The sequence below is a fragment of the Lissotriton helveticus genome, chromosome 1_1, assembly GCF_964261635.1.
Source record: "Lissotriton helveticus chromosome 1_1, aLisHel1.1, whole genome shotgun sequence".
NCBI lineage: Eukaryota > Metazoa > Chordata > Amphibia > Caudata > Salamandridae > Lissotriton > Lissotriton helveticus.
Window position 1 is genome coordinate 1,145,403,964 of NC_136057.1, and position 26,412 is coordinate 1,145,430,375.

Genomic DNA, 26,412 nt, shown 5'->3' on the forward strand with positions numbered 1-26,412 from the left:
TGGGCATCACCACCTCTGTATCAAGTTCTTAGAACCCATACGTACAGAATTCCTTTAGAAAAACAGAAGTAATTGCCTGGGGATCCTTCACTTTACCCACCACTTTGAAGGTGGCTTACTGTCCTACCTGCTTACCACAAAGGAATCAAAAATTTACCCTGTTTCCACCTATGGAACAGAAGTATGGTTCAGAATGGAGAATACTTCACATATATTAACCTCACAGAGGAAACTGTGGAAATCTCTGCTACCAGTGCCACAATCCTGCACATCAGCAGTCCTCCAAGCAGAGCCTGCATTTACGCCAGCCCATCTACAATGCGATCAACAAAAGGTAATGAGCTATGCAGCCAATTATAACAAAGCATGCTCAGTGCACTTCTTCGACAATTTAAAGGAAGAACTTGTCAACATGCCCTAAAAAACACTGCAAAAACGAAAATGTGGTACAACCAGCAATGAAACAGAACCTTCCCTCCTTGATGTTGCTGTTGAGTTCCCTCCCTCAGGGGTACGAGTTCTCCAAAACAATATGTTGTATCTTATGACAGGTAGCCAGGAGGAATTTCGTAGGTTTCTTTATTAATTCCAAGTTGCAGGTAAGTAAATATATACAACAGTCTTTAAGCCATGTGTATATATTGCGCCAGCCCCATCAGGAGCAACTTGCCTGCTGCTCAGCCCATCTCCAACTGCGACCACTCATCCACACAGGCTCCCAAGTATTCCATTCATCACAGTCACACCAACATTCCGATACCATCTCTCACTCTGGCTGAGCAGTTAGGAGACAGCTAGGCTGGGTAACATATAATAACACTATGATGATATTACACAATAGTAAAAGGCACTATGTCGATCTCAACAAATGAGAATGTCAAGAAAAATGAGGTAGAGTGTACCATTGATGGAGGATTTCCAACTGCGCCCACTACAGCCGCCATATCTCACTACCCTGCAAGGCTGAGAAGAGCGCAGAACCTTCCCTCTAGCAATATTCAATCTGCTGGACTCGAACGACCAACGCCACATATGGAACAAAACTGTGAGGCCAGAATCGATTTACAATGATGTCTTAGCAATGATGCTTAAGTCGAAAACATAACTCACATGAATGAGTATATAGTAATGATATTCAAAGTGAAGGAAGCCAGGCTGGGAGACCGTGACAGGAGAAATACAGCGGGAAGACTAAAAAGGTACAACGTTGTTGCATCTGGGGGATTCCGATTTTAATTATAAAGAGCAACATTTTGTTAGACCGCCTCATACATCAAGTAAAAACTTGGAGGAATCATCTATGCTCGCCTCGACACGAAACCCATGACCACCAGTATATGCATGATCAGAAAGCAGAGTTATGACTTCCGTCCAAAAAACAACTGCGGCCTCTAACATCGTTAATTTGCAAAGTTCGTAATGACCAGATGCAATGAAAATTAAACGAAAATAACATTAACAATTATACATATGAACATAAAACATTGATAATGGTTGGAGAAAAAGTTATTTTTCATGACTTACATAGTGATATTTACCGTTTTTCATCCTTCGTTTAAATTGCTAATGTTTGGTTCGCTTTAGATTGCTTTTTCCTGCTTTCTGTAGGCTTCTGCAAGATCTAGCACAGAGTTGCCATCTACTGGACTAAATGAGTAAGAGCAGCAGACTGTGCTCTGAAATGCTGACGAACAGGTGCTAATTATAATTGATGGAAGCGAAAGACGCGCTAATTCCTCAGTTTTGCGTCGTTGTCGTTATCTATGGCGTCATTTCTTTATAGCAGAAGGCCTGTTTAATAGCGTTCCATGTATGCTTCGGTTGCAGTCTTTCAGTTGTGTTTAACAAGGGACTGCTAACTATTTATTTTGTTTCAGTAAAATGCATACACTGAGCAAATGGTCCAGCTTCACTCAGACCACAGACATTGACAATCACCCATTCTAGTAAATCAACTTCTCCTGAGATCACATGATGACTAGGTCCTCGGTAAGGGGAGATCAAGCAGAGTTAGGTTTTTTTTGTACTGGTACTTCCATTTGCAAGTTGGTAAATCTAGATCCTCCGCCATAGGTATGCTGAGTACAGCGCCATGCCAGAAGATGTTTGTTTCTCCATCAAAACTCCCGCCTCCGAGGCCGCGAGTTCTCGCCCCTTTTCTTTTTCCACCGCCCCATTCTTTCCACCACTCTCCTTCACATAATTCGGAGGACACACGTCTATGGTGTATAAAGGTCGCCGTTTATTATTCCAAAACACAACAAGGATCATACATTTCACAAAATATTGGTTGGTCATTCGCAACCCATGTTTTCTTGTCATAATTCACATCTCTTAGTAATTTTCTCTCCTCTTGTCTTGTTGTCATTTCTGGCTGACAGCACTAACCTTGCCCGGTGGCCCACAGGTATCCCAGTGTTTATGGTTCTAGGCTTCCCTTGCTACTGACCTTGTCGATGGCTGTCAGACCTGGCCCAGGCCGCAAGACCATTCTGCTTGTCCTGGACTCTTTCTGACCACTCGCCTGCTCACCGTGCCCCGAATGTGTGGCATTCCGAGGACACTGTCTGAGCAGCCCTTCTATTCTGGCTGTTTTTGTGTGCTGTTGCCTGCTCACCCCTGCCCCTGCCGTGAGGCATCCCAAAGACACTGTTTGAGCAGCTCTTCTATCTAAGTTACTCTTTTCCATGGGTACCTTTCTGTGCTGCCCATGCCTTGCCATCTCCCACCGCCTTCACGTCTGTGACTGCCTTATTTCTGGTGTGGGTGAGTGGGTGGATTCCTCTGGCAAGGTCAGTTGTGTGACCCAGGGAGGCATGTGCCCCCCTTTTACCTTTTTTTTCTCGCCCACCCCTGCTCTCCCATTGGGCTGCTCTCATCTTTGAACAACATGCCCAATTGCAGCGCAGCATTTTCGCGGTCTTTTCGCCTAGCTACCTTGGTTCCATTCCTGCTGCCGGGAGGGGTTCCCTGTGGTCCCCAATCTGTCTGGCTTTGCGTCCCCGGCTCACGCTACAAACCCCCGCCCCCCCCAGGCCTGCAAGTTCTCTCTCCTTTTCTTTCTCCAAGGCCCCATTCTTCACACCCCCTTCCCTACACATCATTCGGAGGATACAAGTTTATGGTGTATAAAGGTCGCAGTTTATTATTCCAAAACACAACATGGATCCTACATTTCAAAACATATTAGCTGGTCATTCGCAAACCATGTTTTCTTGTCGTACTTCACATCTCCTAGTAATATTATACCCTCTTGTTTTGTTTCCATTTCTGGCTGACTGCACTAATCTTGCATGGGGGCCCGTTCTGCAGGTATCTCAGTGTTTATGGTTGTAGGCTTCCCTTGCTACCGACCCCGTGGGCGGACGTGAGACCTGGCCTGGGCTGCAAGTGTCGTTCCGTTTACCCTAGACCCTTGCTGACCACTTGCCTGCTCACCAAGCCCCTGCTATGTGGCATCCCAAGGAGCAGCCTCTCTATTCTGGCTGTATGTGTGTGCTATCGCCTGCTTACCCGTGCCCCTGCCAAGAGGCATCCCAAGGACACTGTTTAAGCAGCTCTTCTAAATAAGTTACTCTTTTCCATGTTTACCTTTCTGTACTGCCTCCACCACTCTACCAGAGGTTTTCTAATCTGTGGCAGCTCCCCCTTTTTCTATTTGCTCATGCGAAACCTAGCTGTTCCAGAACTCAAACTATATTGAGTAGCCACATATCAATGTCCACCCCGGTCAAGTGTACCCCATCCTCTGCATGGTACTCTGGTGACCTAATGTTGCTCAGCCCATGCTGCATTAACCTCCACCCGTTCACCCTTCATATTTTAGCCTTTGTAATGTTCAACTTACACCTAGACTTGTCCATCGCCCCTTGCTCAATGGTCCCCTCTCCATACGCAATTAACTCTGACCATACAAATTCCAGTGGGAGAACCATTCTGGCCAGTGCCACCAGCCCCAATGTCATGGCGCCCAACATCTCCCTCCTCCCGATGCTTCCTAGGTTATTTCTCCCCTAGGTGCATGATGACCGCATCCGGCTGCCCTCCTTCCGGCATTGCCGAGTGCCCTTTGCATTGTTTGGAGCAGCTGGTCCGACTTCATGCCAAATTGCCCCAGGCAGGCCACCTATGTGTGTCTCAGCCCTATACCCCTGAAGTCCTTGCACGCTGCTGCCCACCACTGCGCCCGTGTGATGTATGAATGCCCCATGATCCATACATCACGCCACACCCCCCAACGGACCTGCTGAGCGATGGTGAAAAATTCAGATGCCGGTCGGTCATATGTATCCCTTGTAAGCGCCCGATGCCCACTGGCCCAGCTTGATAAAGAAAACATTGCTGAACAATATCACACCAAAGTTAGCATAGAAGTAGAACTGTACTCACAATGGTGCATGCTTTGCATGTTTTGGTGTAAATCTACTCATTCGTTTTTTTTGAGAAATCAGCGTTTTAAAAGTATTTGATCTGGATGTGAATAAGTTAACTTTTAGACATATTTCCACTGTTAATTCACAGATCTTCCAAGGATGGATTCACAAATCCACAGAAGATTGAAAAACCAATAACAAACCAGAGATACACCACTGGGTGAGGAAGATTTTTCTCCTGTCATTCATTAGGGATTCGTGAATCCTTAAAAATGCCTTCCCAAAATCATTATACAATCTAGAAGAACAGATTTTACATATTAAATATACTATAAATAGCTAAATGAATCATTCACATCATTAGAAAACTCAAAACTAATGTTAACAGCAGTATCATGGATGACATCATCAGTCATCATTGTTGGTATTTTAGATGTCATGAGTGATGTTATCTGTGAGTTCATAATTAGTGTATGAAGAGGGTGCAGGGTATAGTAAGGTTACCAAACCATAATTGATCAATATCAGTGGTTTCTTGTTTTTGTTTTGTAACAATATCTACATTTTAACTGTGATTTTTACTTAGATAGATAGATAGATAGATAGATAGATAGATAGATAGATAGATAGATAGATAGATAGATAGATAGATAGATAGATAGATAGATAGATAGATAGATAGATAGATAGATAGATAGATAGATAGATAAGATACAAAATAGAGGGAGGGGAATTTTTTGCTTTCTTATTAAGGGGCCGATTAGGATCGCGGTGAATCCGCATCCTCCGGGCCGGCGGAAGCCACCGCTGGCCCGGAGGATGCGGATTTACCGCTGCGGAGGCTCCAAAGACCCACCGCCAGATTAGGATGGCTGGTGAGTCAGGAAGACCGTCCGCCACTTTTCCGCCGCGGTCGCAATCCGACCGCGGCGAAAAGCTCTGATATGGTGGCGGTGTCTATCAGACACCGCCAGCCATATTAGGATGGGGCAGAAGACATGCTTTTCCGCGGCGGCTTTTCCGTCGTGGAAAAGCATGTGGTCTTTTGTTTTTGGGGGCTTGTTGCGAGACCCAGGGTGTTGGGGGTGGGGGTGCACATGGGGGGTACCTATGGTACCCCCCTGCATATGCATGCACAAAGCGGCAGGCACCGCGCGGTGCCTGCCGCTTTGTGCATGCATATGCAAAGCATGCACTTTTAACCTTGCGGCGGGCGCTGCTTCAAGCAGCACCCGCCGCAATGTTAAACATAGGGTATGTGACCGCCAGGGTGGCGGTCACATCCTAATCTGCATGGAGGGAATGCTGCATCCCCTGCGGACGTTCCCTCCACCTCGTGGGTGGCGGATGGACGCAGGCCCGTCCGCCATCCTGATAGGCCCCTAAATTTTGTACCGTATTACAAATCTGCAAGAAACTTCCCAATAACACATTCCCCTGGTTTGGGTTTGGCATGGCAAGACCAATCACAGAAAGAAAAGGGGAATAAGGCAGCAGAAAAAAAGTGTATTTCACTCGAATAGGTATCTTTGCTCTCTAATACAGAAAAAAATACTGAATGGAATCACACCAAACTTGGCATGACAGTATACCCTTACGGAAGGAAGGGCCTTTCCATAATGTAAACCCGTTCAATAGTTTTCGAGAAATTAAAGTTGCATAAAAGTAATTAGTTGGCTTGAAAGGGTTAAAGTTAGAGGTCTATGGAACATTATCAATGGACCCAGATTGAAACATTACATTACATTTGATTAAGTGAGGGAGCTTTTTTCCCATGTTCCACTTACGGCCCACAAACCCAAAGCAGGGTTGCAGTCACAAAGACTCTGATTGCTGCAACTCTGAATAGTATGTTGAGTCTGTCATTGCATGATTTGGGACTGAGGGCCATATGTATCACCAACCTGATTTGCGATTCTGAAATAGCGATTTTTTTGAAATCGCTATTTTAGAATCGCAAATAGGGGTGTATGTACAAATTCGCAATTTCTTTGCGAATTCTTAGTATTCCTTAATTGCGATTAGCAATATGCGAATCACAATTAAGGAATACTTTCCCATTAATTTCTATGGGCCAGGAGGCCCATAGGAATGAATGGGAAGTTATTCTCAATTTGCGATTCGCAATTTGAGAATCGCAAATTGAGAATAATTTCAAGGGTGCAGGGGTGTCCAAAGGACACCCTGTTGCACCCCTGAAATAAGCATGGGTGCACATGTGGCGCACATACATTCCCAAAGGGCATGTATGTGCGTCACATGGCACTTTGAAAAACTTGAAAATTTGCATTTTTCAAGGAATTCGCAAATTACCACCAACTTGAAGTTGGTAGTAATTTGCGATTCCTTAAGGACAATTTGCATTTTTTTCTTCTTCATACATTGCATTTTAAGGAATCGCAAAATTTGCGATTTCTTAAATGTAATTGTAAAATAAGGAATCGCAAATTTTGCGATTCCTTGTTTTGCACCAGATTTTCCTTAATACATACCATTTGTCAAATTCGAATTCGCAAATGCTAAAATTCTGCGAATTTCAGTGTTTGCGAATGCGAATTTGCTTGATACATATGGCCCTAAGTCTTTGTCCAGGCCCTGTGAACAATCCCTGTTGTGCACAGGCTTTTACTGAAAACGCTGACTTAACAATAGCTGCAGAATCACTATGCTCACTCTGAAACATATAGATATAATACATAGGGGCCTGCAATCCCTTAAGAAAAGCCGGGTTCTATACCTGTGTAAAACATTTAACAATAAATCACTATTATTCTCCAAATATTTTGATTGTAAGTCATCCTTTATGACTCATCTTCCCATTCCATATATTATTTTTGCAGTGTGTGTTTCATAACCACTCACCTGCATATTAAATACCTGCCTTTCAGCAGCATCTAATGCTACCACATTGGACAGCACTATTTTATTTAATTCTATATATATTTTATCATGAACCACAGTTAACACTAAGCCATATTTTAGACTTACTCATAACTGACAGGCTTTGGTTTTTTAAAGGCAATGAGTCTCACAGAACTGATGCAAGAAGGCTGTGAGTAATAAAAGCCACTAGCAAAGTAAAACAATGTCTTTCTCTTACTCTCAGACTGTATATCTGTCTCTTTCTCGCTCCCCTTTTTTCTGCCTTCCCCAGTCTTGCTATCTCCTACTAAAATTACATACTGCCACATGTGTCATGTCAAATCATCTTCAATGGAAAATATACATTTCACATTCAATTCTGTCCTTTATTAGGCACATGAAAACATATTTCTGCACCTGGTGATTTTTCCTAGGTGTTAACCTAAAAATTCAAAGCCACCAAAGATTTACAAGTCTGTGGAGGGTTCCAAATCATGTCAGAGAATTGTTATTGGATTAGGCCAAATCTAATACATTTTAGAGGTCACTGATCGTGAGTGTAGGAAAGTGTCCTTTTTGTATGGTCACCCCCACACTTTGTGCTCCAATGCTGATTTTTTTTTTACTTTGAAAGAGCACTGGGGCCTGCTTACCACACCCCAGTTCCAGCGCTCACTCGCTAAAATATGATGCAAGTAAATTTGTAACCCCAGTTGACAAGGAATTTAAGCCCCATGGCAAATAGTACGATGGGCACCCAGGGCATGAGAGTTCACTTGGTCATCAGGACCTGAAGCACTGATTTTGCCATCCTGACTGATCTAAGTAAAAAGATGAAAGTAGGTCTGCCAGTGCAGATTGCATGAGCAGTGCAAACGGCCCAACCTCGACTTTGCCCTAAGCATGAATGGCAAGGTCACAGCACTATTTTTAATATTTGTCAGTCATCCCTAAGGTAGGCGTCCTAAACCAATGAAGCAGGATGCATTTTAGTAAAGTGTGGGCATATAAGTGTAAGCTGATACATCCCTATAGTGGCTTCCTTCAACTTGGGGCTACTATGAGTACTCAGGGGGAGCCAAATGATAAAATGGGCTGGCACCTGGGCATTGACAAGTTGCAGCTCCAATATGGTCTCTATTAAAATGTCATGTTAGGTATCAAACAACTTGTCTCATCAAACATGACTTTTCCCCCAAAGTTGGACTTGATGTGGCTACCTTAGAGGTTGCCCATCTGGGGCCCTTTTACACACAGTGGGCAATTTCCTTGTTTGCGTCACGGTGCACCATAAATCAAGTTGGCTGAGCACAAACAGGGAAAGTGCACTATATTACATTGAATGCACTGCCCCCTGGGCAACAATGAAGTTATCCCACCCTGGTGGTAGCACAGTCAAATGAACAACGGAGTAGTTTTGAAGCAGCCACTCCGTGTTTCATTGTGCAGGTGGCAACACACCTTCACTTTTAAGATGGGAGAGAGATCTCTTTGCAGGTGGGTGTAGTAAGCGACTGAACCTGCTTGCAAGGGGAGGTTTGGGGGTGGTCAATAGGTCCCAATATCCCCCTCCAGAACGCTGTCAGTGTGCCTACTGACACCTTCTTGGCCTCTGCACCCGCATCAATAATACTTCATGGATGCAGAGGCAAAGGGATTCCCTCATTTGCCATGCCCACATGCAAATGAGGGAACACCATCTTGTGATAGCGCTGGTACTATGTATGCATCAGCACTACCTGTATTACTGATGGGCAGCACAAACATCTGCAGCATTTCTGTAATACCAAAGTGCCCTGAGGGAGAGAAAAGTGGGCACACTTGCCAGTTGTGCCCTTAGGCACTTTCGATTATACCGCCCCTGGTTGCCTCAGCCTTTCATGTGCCCTAGCTGACAACCTGCAGCTGCTGCTACCAAGACAATAATATGACCTCCTGCCATGAGATGTGAACACTCCCAGGAGTCAGGAATACATTTGTGCCTGGGAGGGAGGTGTCACCTTATATGCACATACACGCTTCCTCACAGAGGAGAAAAAGTGAACCTCCTGCCCCAGACACATTTGCAACTCGGGCAGGCAGGAAAATGGGAGTGAGGAGGCATTCACCCCCAAAAGGCTAGCCTCACCCATTGCGTGGACTATCTGGTCTGAACAATTGAAGACAGATTCTTCCATTTTTAAAAGTAGCAGAATATAGCCTTTCTTGGTAGAAAAGGTGTCACACTCCCCTAGAGTCATTACCTCAGGGCAGATTAACCGCTGGGGCTAGTATCCCATTAGATGCTAGCTCCCATACCCCATAACACACCTAAATCTATGATTTAAGGAGTTTCCCTGGCACCAGAACCTCAGATCTGATTGACTTGCAACCAAGGGACAGAAAAGAGACCTGACTCTGCAACTTCAGGACCTGCACAAAGAAAAGGTGCCAAAGACTGCACCTGTGGCAACCACCCTGCACCTTCATTACTGGGACTCATCCTGGACCAGAGAATGGTTTCAACGGAAAGAGAAACCCCTCTACATGGCAATGGTAGCTCCAGAACTCCCCTAGACTAGAAGTTTTGTTACTTTTCCCGATGTACCCCAATATAGGCCTGGATAGTCTTCTAACCTTTTACCTACATTTACCCTGCCATCATGCTACATAACTGTGCCAACCTTTTACCTAGTTAGTTATTTGCATAAAATGTCGGGTGGTTTTCCCTCAAAACTTCCCCCATTTATTATGCACAAGGATTCTCAGAATGAGAATAGGATTAACATCTTTGCATAATAATTGTGTATACGGGGCGTCACTATTGTCATCCGTGGCTGACATGACACAGCAAGGTAGATCCCCTGGGATACCTATTTGGTACCCCCGGGGGATAAGAAGAAAGGCAAAGAAGAGGAGAAAGACTTCCATGCTGACACACTGATGTGATATGCTGAGGTTCCTGAATGCAGATACTCCAGCACGTAGTGGTCTGACATCCTAAGCGGGGTGATTTGAGACCAAGATGGAGTCCTTCATTCTCTCACAACAGATAATAGGGTTGGCTCTTTCTTAGGGGGATTCTTGGCCATACACCTACATACATGCTAGGTACACTTAGGTACATGTAGTTAGGGTCAGCATTATAGGAGTGCACATTTTTACTGTCATGTATATATGTGCTCACATATACTCGACTGTTTTAGCACTGTGGTAGAATTCTTCCACCTATTTGCTCTGTTGGTGCTTATAACCATGCAGCTGCGGTCCATGCAGGCAACAGCGGTGGGGAAATGGGGCCTCTGCATCGTCCCTTGAAATTCCCCCCATGCGGCCCCACTGCTGTTACCTGCACAGACCGCTGCTGTAACCCTATATATCTGTTTCTGTCTGACTGTTGTTGCAGCACACATTTTTTACACAAGAATGACACTGGTTCAATAAATAATTATTGAAAACGTCCCCATCATCTATTCTGTGTATATCTCTGAGACAAAGTGAGCACTAGTGACTGAGCGATAAGTACTGTACTGTTTCCACGATTCTGAGGGATCAGGGTTGTCATGTTCAATAGTTGCCAGAAACTAATCATTCCTTGGTAAGAGGAATGCATAGTGGCACTGTGAGCTAGCAGGTCTACAGACTAAACTATCCTGTGGGGGCATCTGGAATCAGTCTGGATACGAATGTCATAGTTTAGGTTGTCTAAACGTGAAGATCCTAAATAGATTTATAGAAACTACACAACAGTATTAGTCCTCTGCAGCCTGCTGGCAGGAATGCACCTATAGCCAAAGAATCACTGGCCATCGGACCCGCCAAGGGAATCGTCCAAAAGTAAATTGTATAGTGCATTGTGGGAAATGTGGTCTTGACCTCTAGCAAGTTTCAGTTGCCTACCATTTTTCCCCAGACTCCAGAATGTCGAAGTGAGCAATGGCTGAACTTACCATTACCAAAGCTTGTTGGTAGCCAGCTAGGCTACCAATACCTTTATTTGACACTGTGTCTCAGGTGGACCCGCAGCAGCTTCAACCTGACCCCCTAGTGGACCCATTGTCAAGAATGTGCAACCCCTTACTAGCAAGCATAGTCTAAGTTGTAATGTCAGCAGCTATGGCTCCTGCTCTTCAGCACCAGGGAAAGCCAGGAGTACTCTGAAGCTGGGCCTTACAAGCCAGGTAAATATCAACTGACTGTCGGAGCCTGGTCCTATGACCCGCCTCTCCTTCATAACCACTGGTTTCCATTGAACTTGACCTGCAAGTAACTGATTGTCACTAGTCCATTTCCCCATTGACCTTAACGTTAGCATTCTGCAGGAGTGAAATTCAGTGATTTGTTTTTCCTTTAAGAATCTACACCCCCAGCTGTACTCACCTGATTGTGTTCCCTTTGGTGTCTAAATGTATGTACAAATCTGCTTTATTTTTATAAATTGTGTCTGATTTCTTTCGAGCTGCGTCAATTTTTTATCATTCATGTTGATACTCTGAAATGCTTAACACATGTACTCTAGTAAAGCCTGACTGCTATGTGCCACACTACCAAGACTGATTATGGGATTTATTAGTGTGAATCCAAGAACCTATTTGGTGTGATGTGAAGTTATAACATAGCACAGCCTTACCTGCCTCCCATTTTCCCACACTGAGGGATTCTTCCAAGTGATAACTGTTGATATTTACGGGCACACATTTCATGCACCCTGTGAGTATAGATCCGCCTACTTTCTCTTCATACTGTAGAGTCAATAGGATAGCCTTGGGTGGAATTAGCTTTTAATAGTGTTTGGGGGCAGTACCTCCCTCCAGCAGCGCTGCCTATTGGCCTTCCTAAATAAAGCAATCCTAGAAATTAGAGACAGACACAAGTTTATTTTGTACGTTTGGAAGGCTCACAAATATTATGAGCTTTCTTTCTTCAACTATGATTGGTATAATTGAGGTATGCTCCTATGATAAATGCAGAATTTATAAATATTTCTTTTGTAAGAATGACGGTTGTAACAAAGAGATAGAATGATGTCTATAGAGAACATCCCAATTGCCCACTTCTTCTTTCACTACTGGTTCTTTGCAGACAGGACTGCATGGAAGGACATTTAAAGAGTTTTCACTAAAGCATCCCACTGGAAGGTAAATCAGGTCAAGTGCATGTAGGCAGTGAGCACTGCAATGCACTTTGGGAAGGGAACATTCTCTGAGGCCTCTTTCAAAAGGAAAGGCCTGCTGTATCCAAATTTGTCTTTTAAATATTGAGGTTGTATTAGGTCTGATTGGCATTGGCCCAAGTACCTGAAACTCTCCTCAGTATTAAATACTTTTGGGCAAGACCTGTATCAAAGTTCCTCTTGTTGATGGTTCCAGGTCATAGATCTACGTGTTGCAATTCATCCTAGCTAGGGTCAACTGAGCTATTTCCAGTTTCAGTGACCAACATAACAAACCTTAAACCCAGAATATGGGCTGACCTCTCCTGACCTAGTAAACAGACTTTAAGAATTCCACACCACTGTTCACTTCCTTTACAGAATGTATGGCAGTGGGAGCTCCTTATCATGAATTTCAGGGCACAGTCCTCCCTCCTGTGAAGTGCTGCTACTGCCCCTTGCCACAACTGCTAAATGTATTCTGAACAGTGTTCATTAAAACATCACTCTCATGTTTTCTAGATGACTGCCAGTGCACTGGTCAGCCCTCTCTTCCTTATCATCAGGCTCCTGATGCTGCGAGGAGGAGGGGTGGGGTAAAGGAGCTGCGGTACTATCCAGCTAAAAAGTGCTGTTTAAAAACATAGCATTCTCTATAGGGATGCTTGGATTGTGCTTGTCTGAGGGGCATAGTTCAACTACAATACCTTCACATAGCACAATCAATTTTACATAGCAGACAAACTATGCATGCCTCAGCCTGAACACCATATCAGCTGAAATGGGGCTGTCAGGTTTAAACATCAGTGCATCCCTGTCAGAACCCGCTCTTCTCCTCAGAGCTGGCCAGTGACACAGGAGCAGAATGACGCTGGCTCCCAACTCCCCCTCAGGACTTTCCGGCCACACAAGTTTTTAATAAAATGCGTAGCCAAAAGAGCCCCAACGGGGAAAGGGGAATTGGACAGAGAAGAGAATGCACACAAGTTGTCTTCTTTTCTTCTTGTTTTACTTTTTTCTTTTCTGCTCTACTGGTCGAGTGATTGCTGAAAAAACAAGGTACATATGATTCTTTAACTGTTCTACCTTCACTACTAGTATTCCTTCCTATATCGATTTATACACCACTACCTACCCAGGAGCTGTGTGCCTTTGCTTCTCTTCTATTGGCTTCTCGGTCTTCTATTCTGTGTCTTTAATCACTGTAATGTAATTTGAATTATTATATGTTCCTTCTCTGATTTTACTCTATTCTTCTCTCCTATTTTACTCTAGTGCTCACCTACAGAATGAAGAACTGCCGCTTATAAGTGTTTTCCTATTCTTCTTGTTTTCTTACTTCTCGCCTAGTTATACAGCAGTTAATTCACTGAAGTACCATCTAGGATTATTGTCTTCTTCTTATTGCTTGAGTGTCTCTTTACTCTATTTATGTCTGAGGATATACTGTAGAAGCTATGAATTCGACTGAACTCTATTCTACTAACCCTCGCTTGAATGAATACACACACGGTGCACGGCTCTGGTTTTTAGTAACTAATACTTTTCCTTAAACTGAATGCAGTGTCTAATACTCTGGTTAAGGAATTTTATAACTTCACTACAACAGCACACTTGCACAGAGAACGACTTCTGTAAACGGGCATGTGCTAATATACACACAAATATTTACAGCTCTGACTTGAGATAATGCTTCAGACTCGAAAATGCATTTCCTCAGAAAAAAAACATGAACTTCTCCTCAGAAGTTCGAAAAAAGGAACGTTCTTACTTGAATTATTCTGCCTAATGTCTCGAACAAACTCGTACTCTGCTCTGGTATTCGCGACGCATAGTTTTATCCCTAAACTAGCGCAACGCTAACAGGACACCTCTCTCCGCCTCCGCTGCTCTGGTGAAGTGCGCAGTTTTCCGCGCGCCTCACCTGGAACACGCTAATCATGTTGGTAAGCTAGAGCGCTGACTGGAGTTCCAATGAGGGACGAATGGCTGCCATGTTGCAATTTCCCTCGCACCCAATTCTGCCTACTCAGTCTCACCAGCGCTGCCACCACCATTCCTGTCTGACCTCTCTGTGATTCTCTCCGGGTAATTACTATCTTAACTTGGGACCTGACAGTACCCCCCCTCAAAGGCCTCTCTTCCTTCCGAATCTTGTTTGGGAACCTTCTGCGAAATTCAGCTATTAGCCTGGGAGCGTGGACTTCAGATTCAGGCTCCCAAGATCTTTCTTCGGGACCAAAGCCTTTCCAATCTAGCAAGTAATATAACTTTCCTTTCTTCAACTTAGAATCTAGAATCTGTTGAACTTCAAACTCATCTCCTTTCTCAGCTTGAATGGGTCTTGGAGTCTTATGTAACCTGACTTCTGGCACTACCTTTTTAAGTAATAATACATGGAATACTGGATGAATTCGTAAGGTCTTTGCTAATCGCAACTGATAGTTTAGTGTGCTTAATTTTTTCTCTATTTGGTAAGGCCCAATGTACCTTGGCTGGAATTTCCTCACTCCTCTTAATCTAAGATTTCTAGTATTTAACCAAACCTTGTCTCCCTCAAATAGCTCTGGAGCTTCTCTTCTCTTCCTGTCATCATAGCGTTTGTAATTTGCTTTAGCTACTGTTAAGTTTTGAGTTGCCCTACTATGTACTTGTGTCAGTTGTGCTACCAGATCAGTTACCGCTGGGACATCTACTTCTTGGAAATTTAAGGAAATGGAAGGATGTCTACCAGAGTTCAAAAAGAAAGGCGTGTATCCTGTGGATGCATTGGTAGTGTTGTTATGTGCAAATTCAGCTGCCCACAAATAATCTGGCCAATCTCCGTCATGATCTAATAGACACATTCTTAGATACTGCTCTAGTTCCTGATTTGTGCGCTCAGTTTGGCCATCAGATTCTGGGTGAAAACTGGTTGTGTATCTGTTTTCAATGTTCAATCTCTTAGTGAAAGCCTTCCAGAAGTGAGACAGAAATTGAGAACCCCTGTCTGACACTAATATTTTGGGTATACCATGTGCTCGTACAATGTGCTGACTGAAGGCAATCGCTAGGACTTGGGCAGATGGAACTCCCTTTAAAGGTACAAAATGTGCCATCTTTGTGAAGGCGTCCACACACACTAAAATGGTATTATATCCTTGACTAGAGGGTAAATCTACTACCAAATCTAACATTACTGTGTGCCACGGAAAAGGAGGGGTGGGTAATGGTTGTAACAACCCCTGTGGACGATTTCTGTCTGCTTTTCCTTTTGCGCAAGTCTCACAAGTGGCTGCATAATGATGGATGTCCTTGATCATGTTTGGCCACCAAAACCGCCTCCGTACCAAATCTTTAGTTTTGTTAATTCCTTTGTGCCCCGCTAAGATGCTATCATGACATTCTTTTAAAGCTTGTGACTGCATCTCTGTAGTTGGCAAATACAATGCCCCATTATGATATGGTAATCCTTGTCGTATTTCTCTTCTGGAATCTTCTCTTAACCAACATCTTTTCTCTTCCTCACTTAAAAAACCTGATTCCTCTCTATCCTCCACAATCTCTTGCAATACTGCACTGATTATCTTCTCTGTGGGAATTATGGTCTGATTCTGAACTTGTTCCACAACTCCTTCAGTTTCTAATCTTGACAAGGCGTCAGCTTTCCCATTCTGGGCTCCAGGCCGATAGGTGATAACAAAATTATATTCAGAAAAGTATAATGACCAGCGCAATTGTCTGGGAGTCAGAGTTCTAGCGGACTTTAAAAATTTTAGATTTCGATGATCTGTGTAAACTGTTACCACATGCCGCGCTCCCATCAAATAATGCCTCCATTCCTTGAAGGCATCTTTTATGGCTAATAGTTCTTTTTCTGTGATGGTATAATTTATTTCTGGAGGAGTTAGTTTTCGAGAGCGAAAGGCCACTGGGTGGAGTTGGCCCGTAGTCTTGTGTCTCTGAGATAACACTCCTCCCAAAGCCAGATTGGATGCATCCGTTTCTACAAAGAATGGTTCCGCCGGATCTGGATGTAGCAAAATGGGTGCAGTAGTAAAATCCTCCTTCAACCGCACAAATGCTGCTTCTGCTTCTTCACTCCATTGGAAAGGTACTCCCTTCTTCAATAGACGTGTGATAGGAATTAACTTTTTGGAGAATTCCGGGATAAATCGTCTATAAAAATTGGCAAACCCAATAAAACTTTGGATCTCTTTTACCGATGTTGGAGACTTCCACTCTATCACCGCCTTGATCTTATTTTGGTCCATAGTGATTCCTTCAGGAGCTAATACGAAGCCCAAAAACTCTACGGAAGTTACATCAAAGGCACATTTATCCAATTTGACAAAGAGTCCGTTCTTACGAAGTCTTTGCAGGACCTTCTTGACATGTTCTTCATGCAATTCCACCTTTGCCGAGTAAATCAGGATATCATCGATATACACTATTGCTATTTGATCAATGCAATCCTTCAGTACATCATTTAGGAAATGTTGAAAGGCTGCAGGTGCATTGCATAGACCATAGAGCATCACTTGATATTCAAATAGACCTTGTTTTGTTCTAAATGCGGTCTTCCACTCATCACCTTCTCTGATACGGACTAGGTGATAAGCTCCTCGCAAATCAAGTTTTGTATAGATTTTTGCTTCCTTCACTTGGTCCAAAAGGGTTGAAATCAGTGGCAAGGGGTAGCGGTTCTTGATGGTTATCCGGTTTATTGCTCTGTAATCTATACAGATACGTAATTCCCCATTCTTCTTTGGAATAAAAAATAAAGGGGAAGAGACTGGGGACTGGGAGGGCCGAATGAACCCATTCTCTAAATACTCTGTTAAGTATTCTTTCAAATGTTTGTCTTCTTGTTCAGTTAAAGCATAGATTCTGCTGCAGGGTAAATTCACTCCTGGTTCCAAATCTATCTTGCAATCATATTCCCTGTGGGGAGGCAACTTTTTCGCTTCAGATTCATTGAAGACATCTTGGAATCCCAGGTATTTTTCTGGTAACGTAACTGTATCAATTACACAAACTGATGTCTCAGTGTTACTTAAATGATAAGCAGGGGACTGTTCCATCTTGAGGTTACTATTGTGAAAACAATTTTCCTTACAGTAAGTGGAATTCAAGGTAATGGTTCTTGCCGCCCAATCTATTGCAGGATTATGCTCAGTGAGCCATGGTAACCCTAAAATTAATTGAAATTGAGGGGCGTCAATTAAATTGAATTGAAGAGTCTCTCGATGTCCTTCAGCAGTTTCTAATTGTACTGGTTCCGTATGACTCACTATGGGACCTGATGATAGATTTGTGCCGTCAACTGCTCTAACTGGCTCACTCTTTTCCTTCCGGATCGCTCGTATCCCCATCTTCTCAGCAAATCGTAAATCGCAGAAATTTCCTGTTGCTCCGGAATCTATCATTACCGCAATTTGTTTCTCTCTTTTTTCTCGATAACTCAAGGTCACTGTAATCACTAAATGAGGAGCTGCCGATTGAATTGTGTTTGCCAATGCATGATCCTTTGGAGTTGAATTTGCTTCTGCGACCGCCAGTCCAACCCCACTTACTGGCGGCGCGTGGCGTTTTCCGCCAACGCAGTCTTGGGCTTTTTGGGACAATCTCGAACAAAATGTCCGCTTCCTCCACAATAAAGACATAACTTATTTGTCCTCCTCTTCTCTTTCTCTTCCTTCGTAAGAGGCCCTCGAATTGTCCCAATCTGCATAGGCTCCCCTCCTCGATTAGAATCATGATCCTTTTGAGGTTCATACCTGGCTCTATCGTAACGTGGCACATATGGTCGATACTCTCGCTTCTTCTCGCCTCTCCTTTCGCTTTGACGAAAGTCAATCTCCAGAACAAGGTCAACTAAAGCTGAAAGTTCAGTAGGGCGATTGGGAACTTGCGCCAAGGCGTCCTTTAATTCGTCTTTTAGTCCCCGATAGAATACTGCAGCTCGTTTGTTCTCTGGCCATTCTGTCTCTAGAACCAATTTGTTGAATTGTGCCAGATATGCTACCAATTCTCTATTCCCTTGTCTTATTTCCAAAAGTTTGTTTACAGTAGCTTGTGACACCTTGCGTCTGTCAAAGATTCGCATGAACTCCTTCTTGAAAGCGTCCAAATCAAACAACATTGGATCGCTCCTAGTTACCAAGGGCATCGACCATGCTGCAGCATCCCCACTTAAATAGGATAGGATGAATGCCACACGAGACTGCGCGTCAGGAAAAATTGCAGGTCTGCACATAAAGTGCAAGGTACACTGTGTCAAGAAGACCTGTGCCTTCTGTGGGTCCCCACTAAAGCGTTCTGGGGGTGCTAGGGGAATCACTGGGGATAGGGAGTGTATCACTTGTGTATTTAACTTTTGCTGAGGTGAAGCTGACTCTCCAAAAGGACTCAAAACTGGGGAAGATAACTTAAACCCTTCTCCGGAAACTAAACTTCCTATTTTGTGTGCTAATTCTGTAGTATCCTTCTTGAGTTCTCTATTTTCTTCCCTGACTGTTATTAACTCTCTTTGTATGCTATCCAAAATATCCCCCAACTTCTTTAAATCCAATCCTTCTGCCATTCTGCTCGGGTGCCTCTATTTGTCGTGGGCACTTCACTCTGTCAGAACCCGCTCTTCTCCTCAGAGCTGGCCAGTGACTCAGGAGCAGAATGACGCTGGCTCCCAACTCCCCCTCAGGACTTTACGGCCACACACGTTTTTAATAAAATGCGTAGCCAAAAGAGCCCCAACGGGGAAAGGGGAATTGGACAGAGAAGAGAATGCACACAAGTTGTCTTCTTTTCTTCTTCTTTTACTTTTTTCTTTTCTGCTCTACTGGTCGAGTGATTGCTGAAAAAACAAGGTACATATGATTCTTTAACTGTTCTACCTTCACTACTAGTATTCCTTCCTATATCGATTTATACACCACTGCCTACCCAGGAGCTGTGTGCCTTTGCTTCTCTTCTATTGGCTTCTCGTTCTTCTATTCTGTGTCTTTAATCACTGTAATGTAATTTGAATTATTATATGTTCCTTCTCTGATGTTACTCTATTCTTCTCTCCTATTTTACTCTGGTGCTCACCTACAGAATGAAGAACTGCCGCTTATAAGTGTTTTCTTATTCTTCTTGTTTTCTTACTTCTCGCCTAGTTATACAGCAGTTAATTCACTGAAGTACCATCTAGGATTATTGTCTTCTTCTTATTGCTTGAGTGTCTCTTTACTCTATTTATGTCTGAGGATATACTGTAGAAGCTATGAATTTGACTGAACTCTATTCTACTAACCCTCGCTTGAATGAATACACACACGGTGCACAGCTCTGGTTTTTAGTAACTAATACTTTTCCTTAAACTGAATGCAGTCTCTAATACTCTGGTTAAGGAATTTTATAACTTCACTACAACAGCACACTTGCACAGAGAACGACTTCTGTAAACGGGCATGTGCTAATATACACACAAATATTTACAGCTCTGACTTGAGATAATGCTTCAGACTCGAAAATGCATTTCCTCAGAAAAAAAAACATGAACTTCTCCTCAGAAGTTCGAAAAAAGGAACGTTCTTACTTGAATTATTCTGCCTAATGTCTCGAACAAACTCGTACTCTGCTCTGGTATTCGCGACGCATAGTTTTATCCCTAAACTAGCGCGACGCTAACAGGACACCTCTCTCCGCCTCCGCTGCTCTGGTGAAGTGCGCAGTTTTCCGCGCGCCTCACCTGGAACACGCTAATCATGTTGGTAAGCTAGAGCGCTGACTGGAGTTCCAATGAGGGACGAATGGCTGCCATGTTGCAATTTCCCTCGCACCCAATTCTGCCTCACCAGCGCTGCCACCACCATTCCTGTCTGACCTCTCTGTGATTCTCTCCGGGTAATTACTCTCTTAACTTGGGACCTGACAATCCCTGAGGCCAATGAGAACTCTAGGACTCTGTGTACTTTAACACTGCTAACCAGTGATAAAGTGATTTTTCTCTTTCCTTTAGACATGGTAAAATTGGCTTTTACCTGATTGGCATATTTAATTTACTTATTAGTCCATTGTAGAGTGGCATACCATATATGCAGAGCCTTTAGATTAAATGCTACTAGTAGGCCTGCACCACTATTGTGCCACTCACTTGAGTAGCCCCTTAAAAAATGTTCCATACCTGCTATTGCAGACTGAAAGCAGTTTTAAACTGCCTATTCGACTTGGCAATATAACCCTCTTTCCAAGCCTTAAACTCCTCTTTTATTGCATGTACGTCACTCCTAAGGTGGGCCGTAAGCAGCCCATAGGGCAGGGTGCATTGTACTTAAAATGCTGGACATGTACTTTTAAGTTATACATGTTCTGGTAGTGAAAAATTCTTAAATTCATGTTTAACTCACTGTGAGGCCAGCCTGTCCCATAGGATAACTCTAGGTTGCCTTAATACATTTAGTGAGTGCTAAAGTTTGGATTGGGAAGAAGTGAGCATTTCATATTTGGTGTGAGAAATTGTAATTAAAAACCCTCTTTAAATGTTGGATTTGAAGTTACAGATTTAAAAATGTCACTTATAGAAAGTTGGTGTTTTCCTACCCTAAACTATTTGATGCCTGCAGCCTGTCCTAGGTCACATGACTGGGTTTAGTTGGCAGTTGGACTTTGTTTATTCCTCCCAGACAACCATATAGTAGATGAATTAGGTGTACCTGAATGGGCCATCAACTGGCAGGATGGGGGTAGAGGTGGGCACTGCCTCAATTGCAACTGAATAGGCTGTGCTCTGCGTTCGTACAAAGGACTTGTCACCCCTGCATTGTTTATGGAGCAAGCTTGGAGCCAGGACACGGAAGCAGGAAACTTCAAGCACATCAGAGGGAATTCTCTAGAAACTTCTCTTACTTCAAAGAAGATACCATGAATAAAAGGGGGACCCTCAAACCCACTCTTCAGTTCCCTTTCTGAACCCAAGAAAGAACACTGAGAACTGTCTTCTGCAGCAATCTGCTGTGTACTCCCAGTGGCGTAATGAAAAGTGAGGGGGCCCCCCTGCAAGGTATGTGGAGGGCCCCCCTCCGGACTCTATTAGGAGCTCTCCGGCTGAGGCGAAGTGCTGAGCTAAGGAGGCCTGGAGCTTGGGCCCCCCCCCGCACTGTGGGTCCTGTGGGTGCCTGTGTTAAGCCCCTGCCCTCCACCCTGCCAATAAGGGTACCCTGGGCCTACCTTAGGGGTGACTTACATGTAAGAAAAGGGAAAATTAGATCCTGGCAAGTGAGTGCACTTGCCAGTTGACATTACAGTAAAAAACTGCACGTGCAGATACTGCAGTGGTATATCTGAGATACATTTGAAGGTCCACTGGTGTGGCAGGCCCACTAGTAGCATTTGATTTACTGGACCTGGGCACATACAGTGCACTTTCCTAGGGACTTACCAGTAAAACATATATTCCAATCATGGATAACTAATCAGAATTACAATTTACACAGGGAGCACTTGCACGTTGGCACTGATCAGCACTGGGAAATTGCCCAGAGTACCTAAACCAGCAGAGGCAAAAAGTCAGGGGAAATCAGACCAAGGATGCCATGTATAACAGCCAATTGAAAAAAATATTGACCCAACTAAAACATTTTGGATGTAAAAGCATGATCTTGCACCTTCCTTACATCTCAGTAGACAAAGCATTGCCCGTCTGTGAGACTTACTCTTAGATGAACTCGAAGGAAAGAGTTGCTGTCAATACACTGCATGTATCCGTTACACCAGGTAGTAATAGTAATCAATTTTCCTATACTGTCTTATCCCCTGATTCCAACATGCGTCAATGGCGGAGGCAGTAACATTCATGGTCACAGACAGCAAGTGCATGAGTGGATATTGATCAGGTGTGTACAACATAGGTCCAGGAGGTCTGATCTATGCAGATTTTTTCAGGCAAATTAGGTTCACTGAATTAGATCATGCAAATCTATGAGAATTAATAGGAACATATCCATCCCTCTACGACCTAACTAGATACCCATGTCCTAGGCTCTACTTGCATCATTTATCTCGCATTGTATATATCTCAATGGAACATGGCAATACATTCATCAGTGCCCAGAGGCAGTAAGTGTACATTAATATTCACTCACATGAACTAGCATTAACTGTCCCTTTCACCAATGGTATATAATGGCCCACTCAATAACTCAATTTAATGTCCCAGCACAGTAACCAGAATAAATACCTCACCGTTTAAAGGCCTCACTATGTAACTAGCATTATAGGCCCATGGTGTAACTAGCTGTAATGGTCTTACACAGTAGGTAGCATTAATAATCTCACTCAGTAAAGAGAATTAAAGCCCACATAAATGCCCCAACACCGTAAATATGTTTTATGGGCTCCACACAGTAACATGAACTATTGATCTCACATAGTAATGAGCAATCGCTTCCAAGCTTCCTTGGCTCCACATATGCACCTGCACAGCAAGCAGCGTTCACACGTCTCAGATCTGTTTATGGCCCGCATCACGAAATTAAGTATTGAAAGGCCATGTGGGCCCTGGGCGCTACAAGATGCTGTGGGGCTAACTGCATGCTAACGGTGGTTTTGTCATGAGACATTGTGTGGCTGCACAGCAACGGTTGTTCTGTGCTAGATGGTGTGCTATAACTACATTAATCTATCTCCCTGACTGTTTTCCTATATCCTCGTTTCCACCCTCTCACCAGTGTAAGTTTCACATTTCCGTTTCCAGTTGTATGTACAGTGCTTGGATGCCAGGTAAGCGCTATATAACTACTACAAATAAATAACAAATACATATATCACTGGCAAACTAGAAAGTCCTGTTGTTTAAGTTAATAGCTTGAATCCTTGTTACAGCTGTGATGTCATTGAAGCAATGTGAATAATTTTTGGAATACGAACAACCGTGCAGGTGTTACTTTTCTTGCAATGGCGACGAGGAAATGTCTTCTCGAGTTGCCATGCCTGCAGCCACAGGCATTTGTGGTACAGTCTCCAAATGCGTAATGTGGATACTGAGGCACAAAAGGTGGCAGGAAGGCTCAGTGAGTTGAACACTCGTCGATGACACATGAGGGGGTCTGCAAGTCATGAGTTTGAATCTCTGCTAGCCGATGTGGTCTGCTGTTCTTCCGAGGTCGGTGAGTTGGGTGTGAATAAATTTGGCACTGGCGAAACGAGTTCCCCCTTCAGTGCTTAAATGCAGCAGCAGTGAGGTGTGAGGAACAACCTACAACCAGAAATATTAGTATATTACCTGTTGCAATCCATTATAACTGTATATTCACATTGTATAGATTTATCTTTGTTTTTATTAAAAAATACTATTTTTGATATCATCATGTTTGTCTGTGTTATGGTTTAAGTTTCTAATATTGGGAATTATGCAGTTGAGTACATAGCTGGTTTTTGTTCAACTGATAGCCTGGGTGTTTACCTTCATATTATATTACCTGTTGCAACACGCAAATGCAATTGGTGCAGTGCCATCTCCTAGAGCCCCCAAATGCACGAAGGACGTTTGTGTGAGTGACTCTTACCCCAAAATAGGTAGTGCACCTGCTGCACGTTATCCATGGACAGTTGCTCACCTGTCAAACCTCTTCAAAGGGTCCAGTGATCCCACCGTGGCGCACCTGCTTCAAGTTATCCAGGGACAGTTACTCACCTGTCATACCTCGTCAATGTACTGGCGAAGGTCCGCAAACAGGAACACGGCGGCCCGCGGGAAAGACATTGCCTAGCACTTAGCTCCGAGAATATTAGAATACGAGGAATTATCCATTCCTGGCTATACAAATTGCAATTTACTGGCCCAACTACAAACGAGCCATTATCGGTGACTGCCTTGTGACACCTCTCAGATTTGCTCACTTGTTCCGAGATATTTTTGGAGCTTTGGACAAGCGGACAGTACATCTGATTCAATTTTACATATCCTTGAAGCCGATTAGCATAGTCTTGGGCCCGGCCGGGTCGGAATTATCACCGGCTGAGCGACTACACATTGATCTATTCTCTTCAGACACAGCCCTGAGGAAGTCGCGGAAAGACTGTTCCACATGCGACGAAACACGTGTCGGCTGGCTTGCTTGAAAATTAAAAGACCGAACTGTTTCCAAAACTACTCAAGGAACCGATTGCTTTTAGTTGGCTTACCTAACAGATCCAATATTTGTCTATACTGACACACTGTTTTTCCATAATTGTTGTGTGCCTGGGTACTTGTTGAAATACTGGCGAAGCTTGTTTCACCCACACCAGCTCCCAACTGTAAGGGAGGCAGAAGGAACATCACTTTCGGCTGTAATATCGACCGGGAGACAGGAAACACTAGCCTTAAAAAACGTGTTTGGCAGGAACGTGCGTGCCTCAGCTTTAAGGTGTATTCTGGGCCCTTGTGCACTGATTCCAATGTCCAAAGGCACTGTACACTTGCGTGTACATGCCTAAACTCGAGTCCAGTCCTGCCCCGCTTCCACTGCCCCTGAAAGCAGGCAGCATGTCCATGTCAGTCCTCAGCCTGCATCCCGCGACAGCGGACGCTTAGCGCATCTCAGGGTGCAGAGAAAGTTTAAAGGCCCCCCCTGCAATGTACAGGGAGGGGGCCCCACTCTGGATTTACTCCAGAGCGCTCAGGCCTGAGTACTGTGCTGAGGGGGGCCCCCTGCAGCTCAGGGCCCCACGCACTGCGAGGGATGCATTGGCCTGTGTTCCTCCCCTGGGTACGCCACAAGACTGCTTTGCTACACCTGGAAGTGCATATGTGCTGCCCAGAGCCTGCCTTGCCACTGGAAACCATGTTAAACTACTTTAACCAAAGGACTCCCAGAGTGACTACCAGGGCTAGTTGGCTAGCCCCCTGATCAGAACCTCAGGGACAGAGAAGGTTCCAACCAGGGCACAAGTCAGGGGTAGATGTGGGTGGATGATGTCCAGCCACTAATTTCACAGGGTGGATGCCGTCCACCCTTGTAAGAAATTTGGACTCATTAGAACTTATGCTGAACTCGCCCTGGTGTAATTTTCAAACACCAGGACACATTCAGCTGTGCTTGCACATTGTCTGCTTTCGATCTCCTGCAACGCGCAGGTGGGAAGGGGGGAAGGGGGCTTTCTTGTTGCAGACTCCTGCTGGGCCCAGCGCAAAGGACGAATTTGAGGGGTCATCAGGCCACCGTTTGTTTTTAGTCTCCTGGCTTGGAGCAGTCTGGAACCTCACACCTAGATGCAAATGCAGTGGAGGGGAAGCAAAGGTACACACCTTGTTAGCACTTAACAAATTATTACGAGAGACATGCTGTTGGACTTGGCCCCTTTTTGCAGGGTCATCCCAGAACTTTTTTCGCCTTCCTCCTGTATTTTTATTTTGACCCATCGTTGGTAGTTTTATGACTCTGGGCACTTTATCACAGCTGATCAGTGCTAAAGTGCATGTGCTCTCTATGGTAAACTTGGTAAGATTGTTCAACACCTGTTTAGCATATTTAATTTACCTGTTAGTTCCTTGTTCAGCGGCATCTCATATACCCAGGGTCAGTAAATTAAATGCTAGTGGTGGGCTTGCAGTGCTGCTTGCGCCATTCACCAAAGTATCCTTTCATACCTGTCTCAGGCCTCTGCCACTGTAGGGCCTGTGCGCACAGTTTACTGCCGCTGTGATGCAGGACATAACATGGTTGCCACATCTGTGACTCCCCTATCTGAAAGAAATAGGTTAGTATTAGATTCCTTACCTTAGAAACCCCCCAGGCGTCAGACTGGATCCGGAAACTTTTGCGTAGCAGTATCCTTGCGTGTCGGTAGGCGTCGTCTGCGGCTCCGCGTCCGTCATCGGTGTTGTTGGTGACAGGATGATGTCGCCGGAGTACTTAGACGCCGTCCTCGAGCGCTGACGTCAGTTCCTTTTTTTTCCGCGCCAGCAGGCACCGATCCAGGAACAGTGGTACCCTTTAGTCACTTTTTGACTAAACGTTCTGATCTCTTTTGATCATTTTTCGAAGTCGAACGACTCCAACGGTGCCGATAGGGATGCCCGGGTTCAAGCCCTGCATCGAC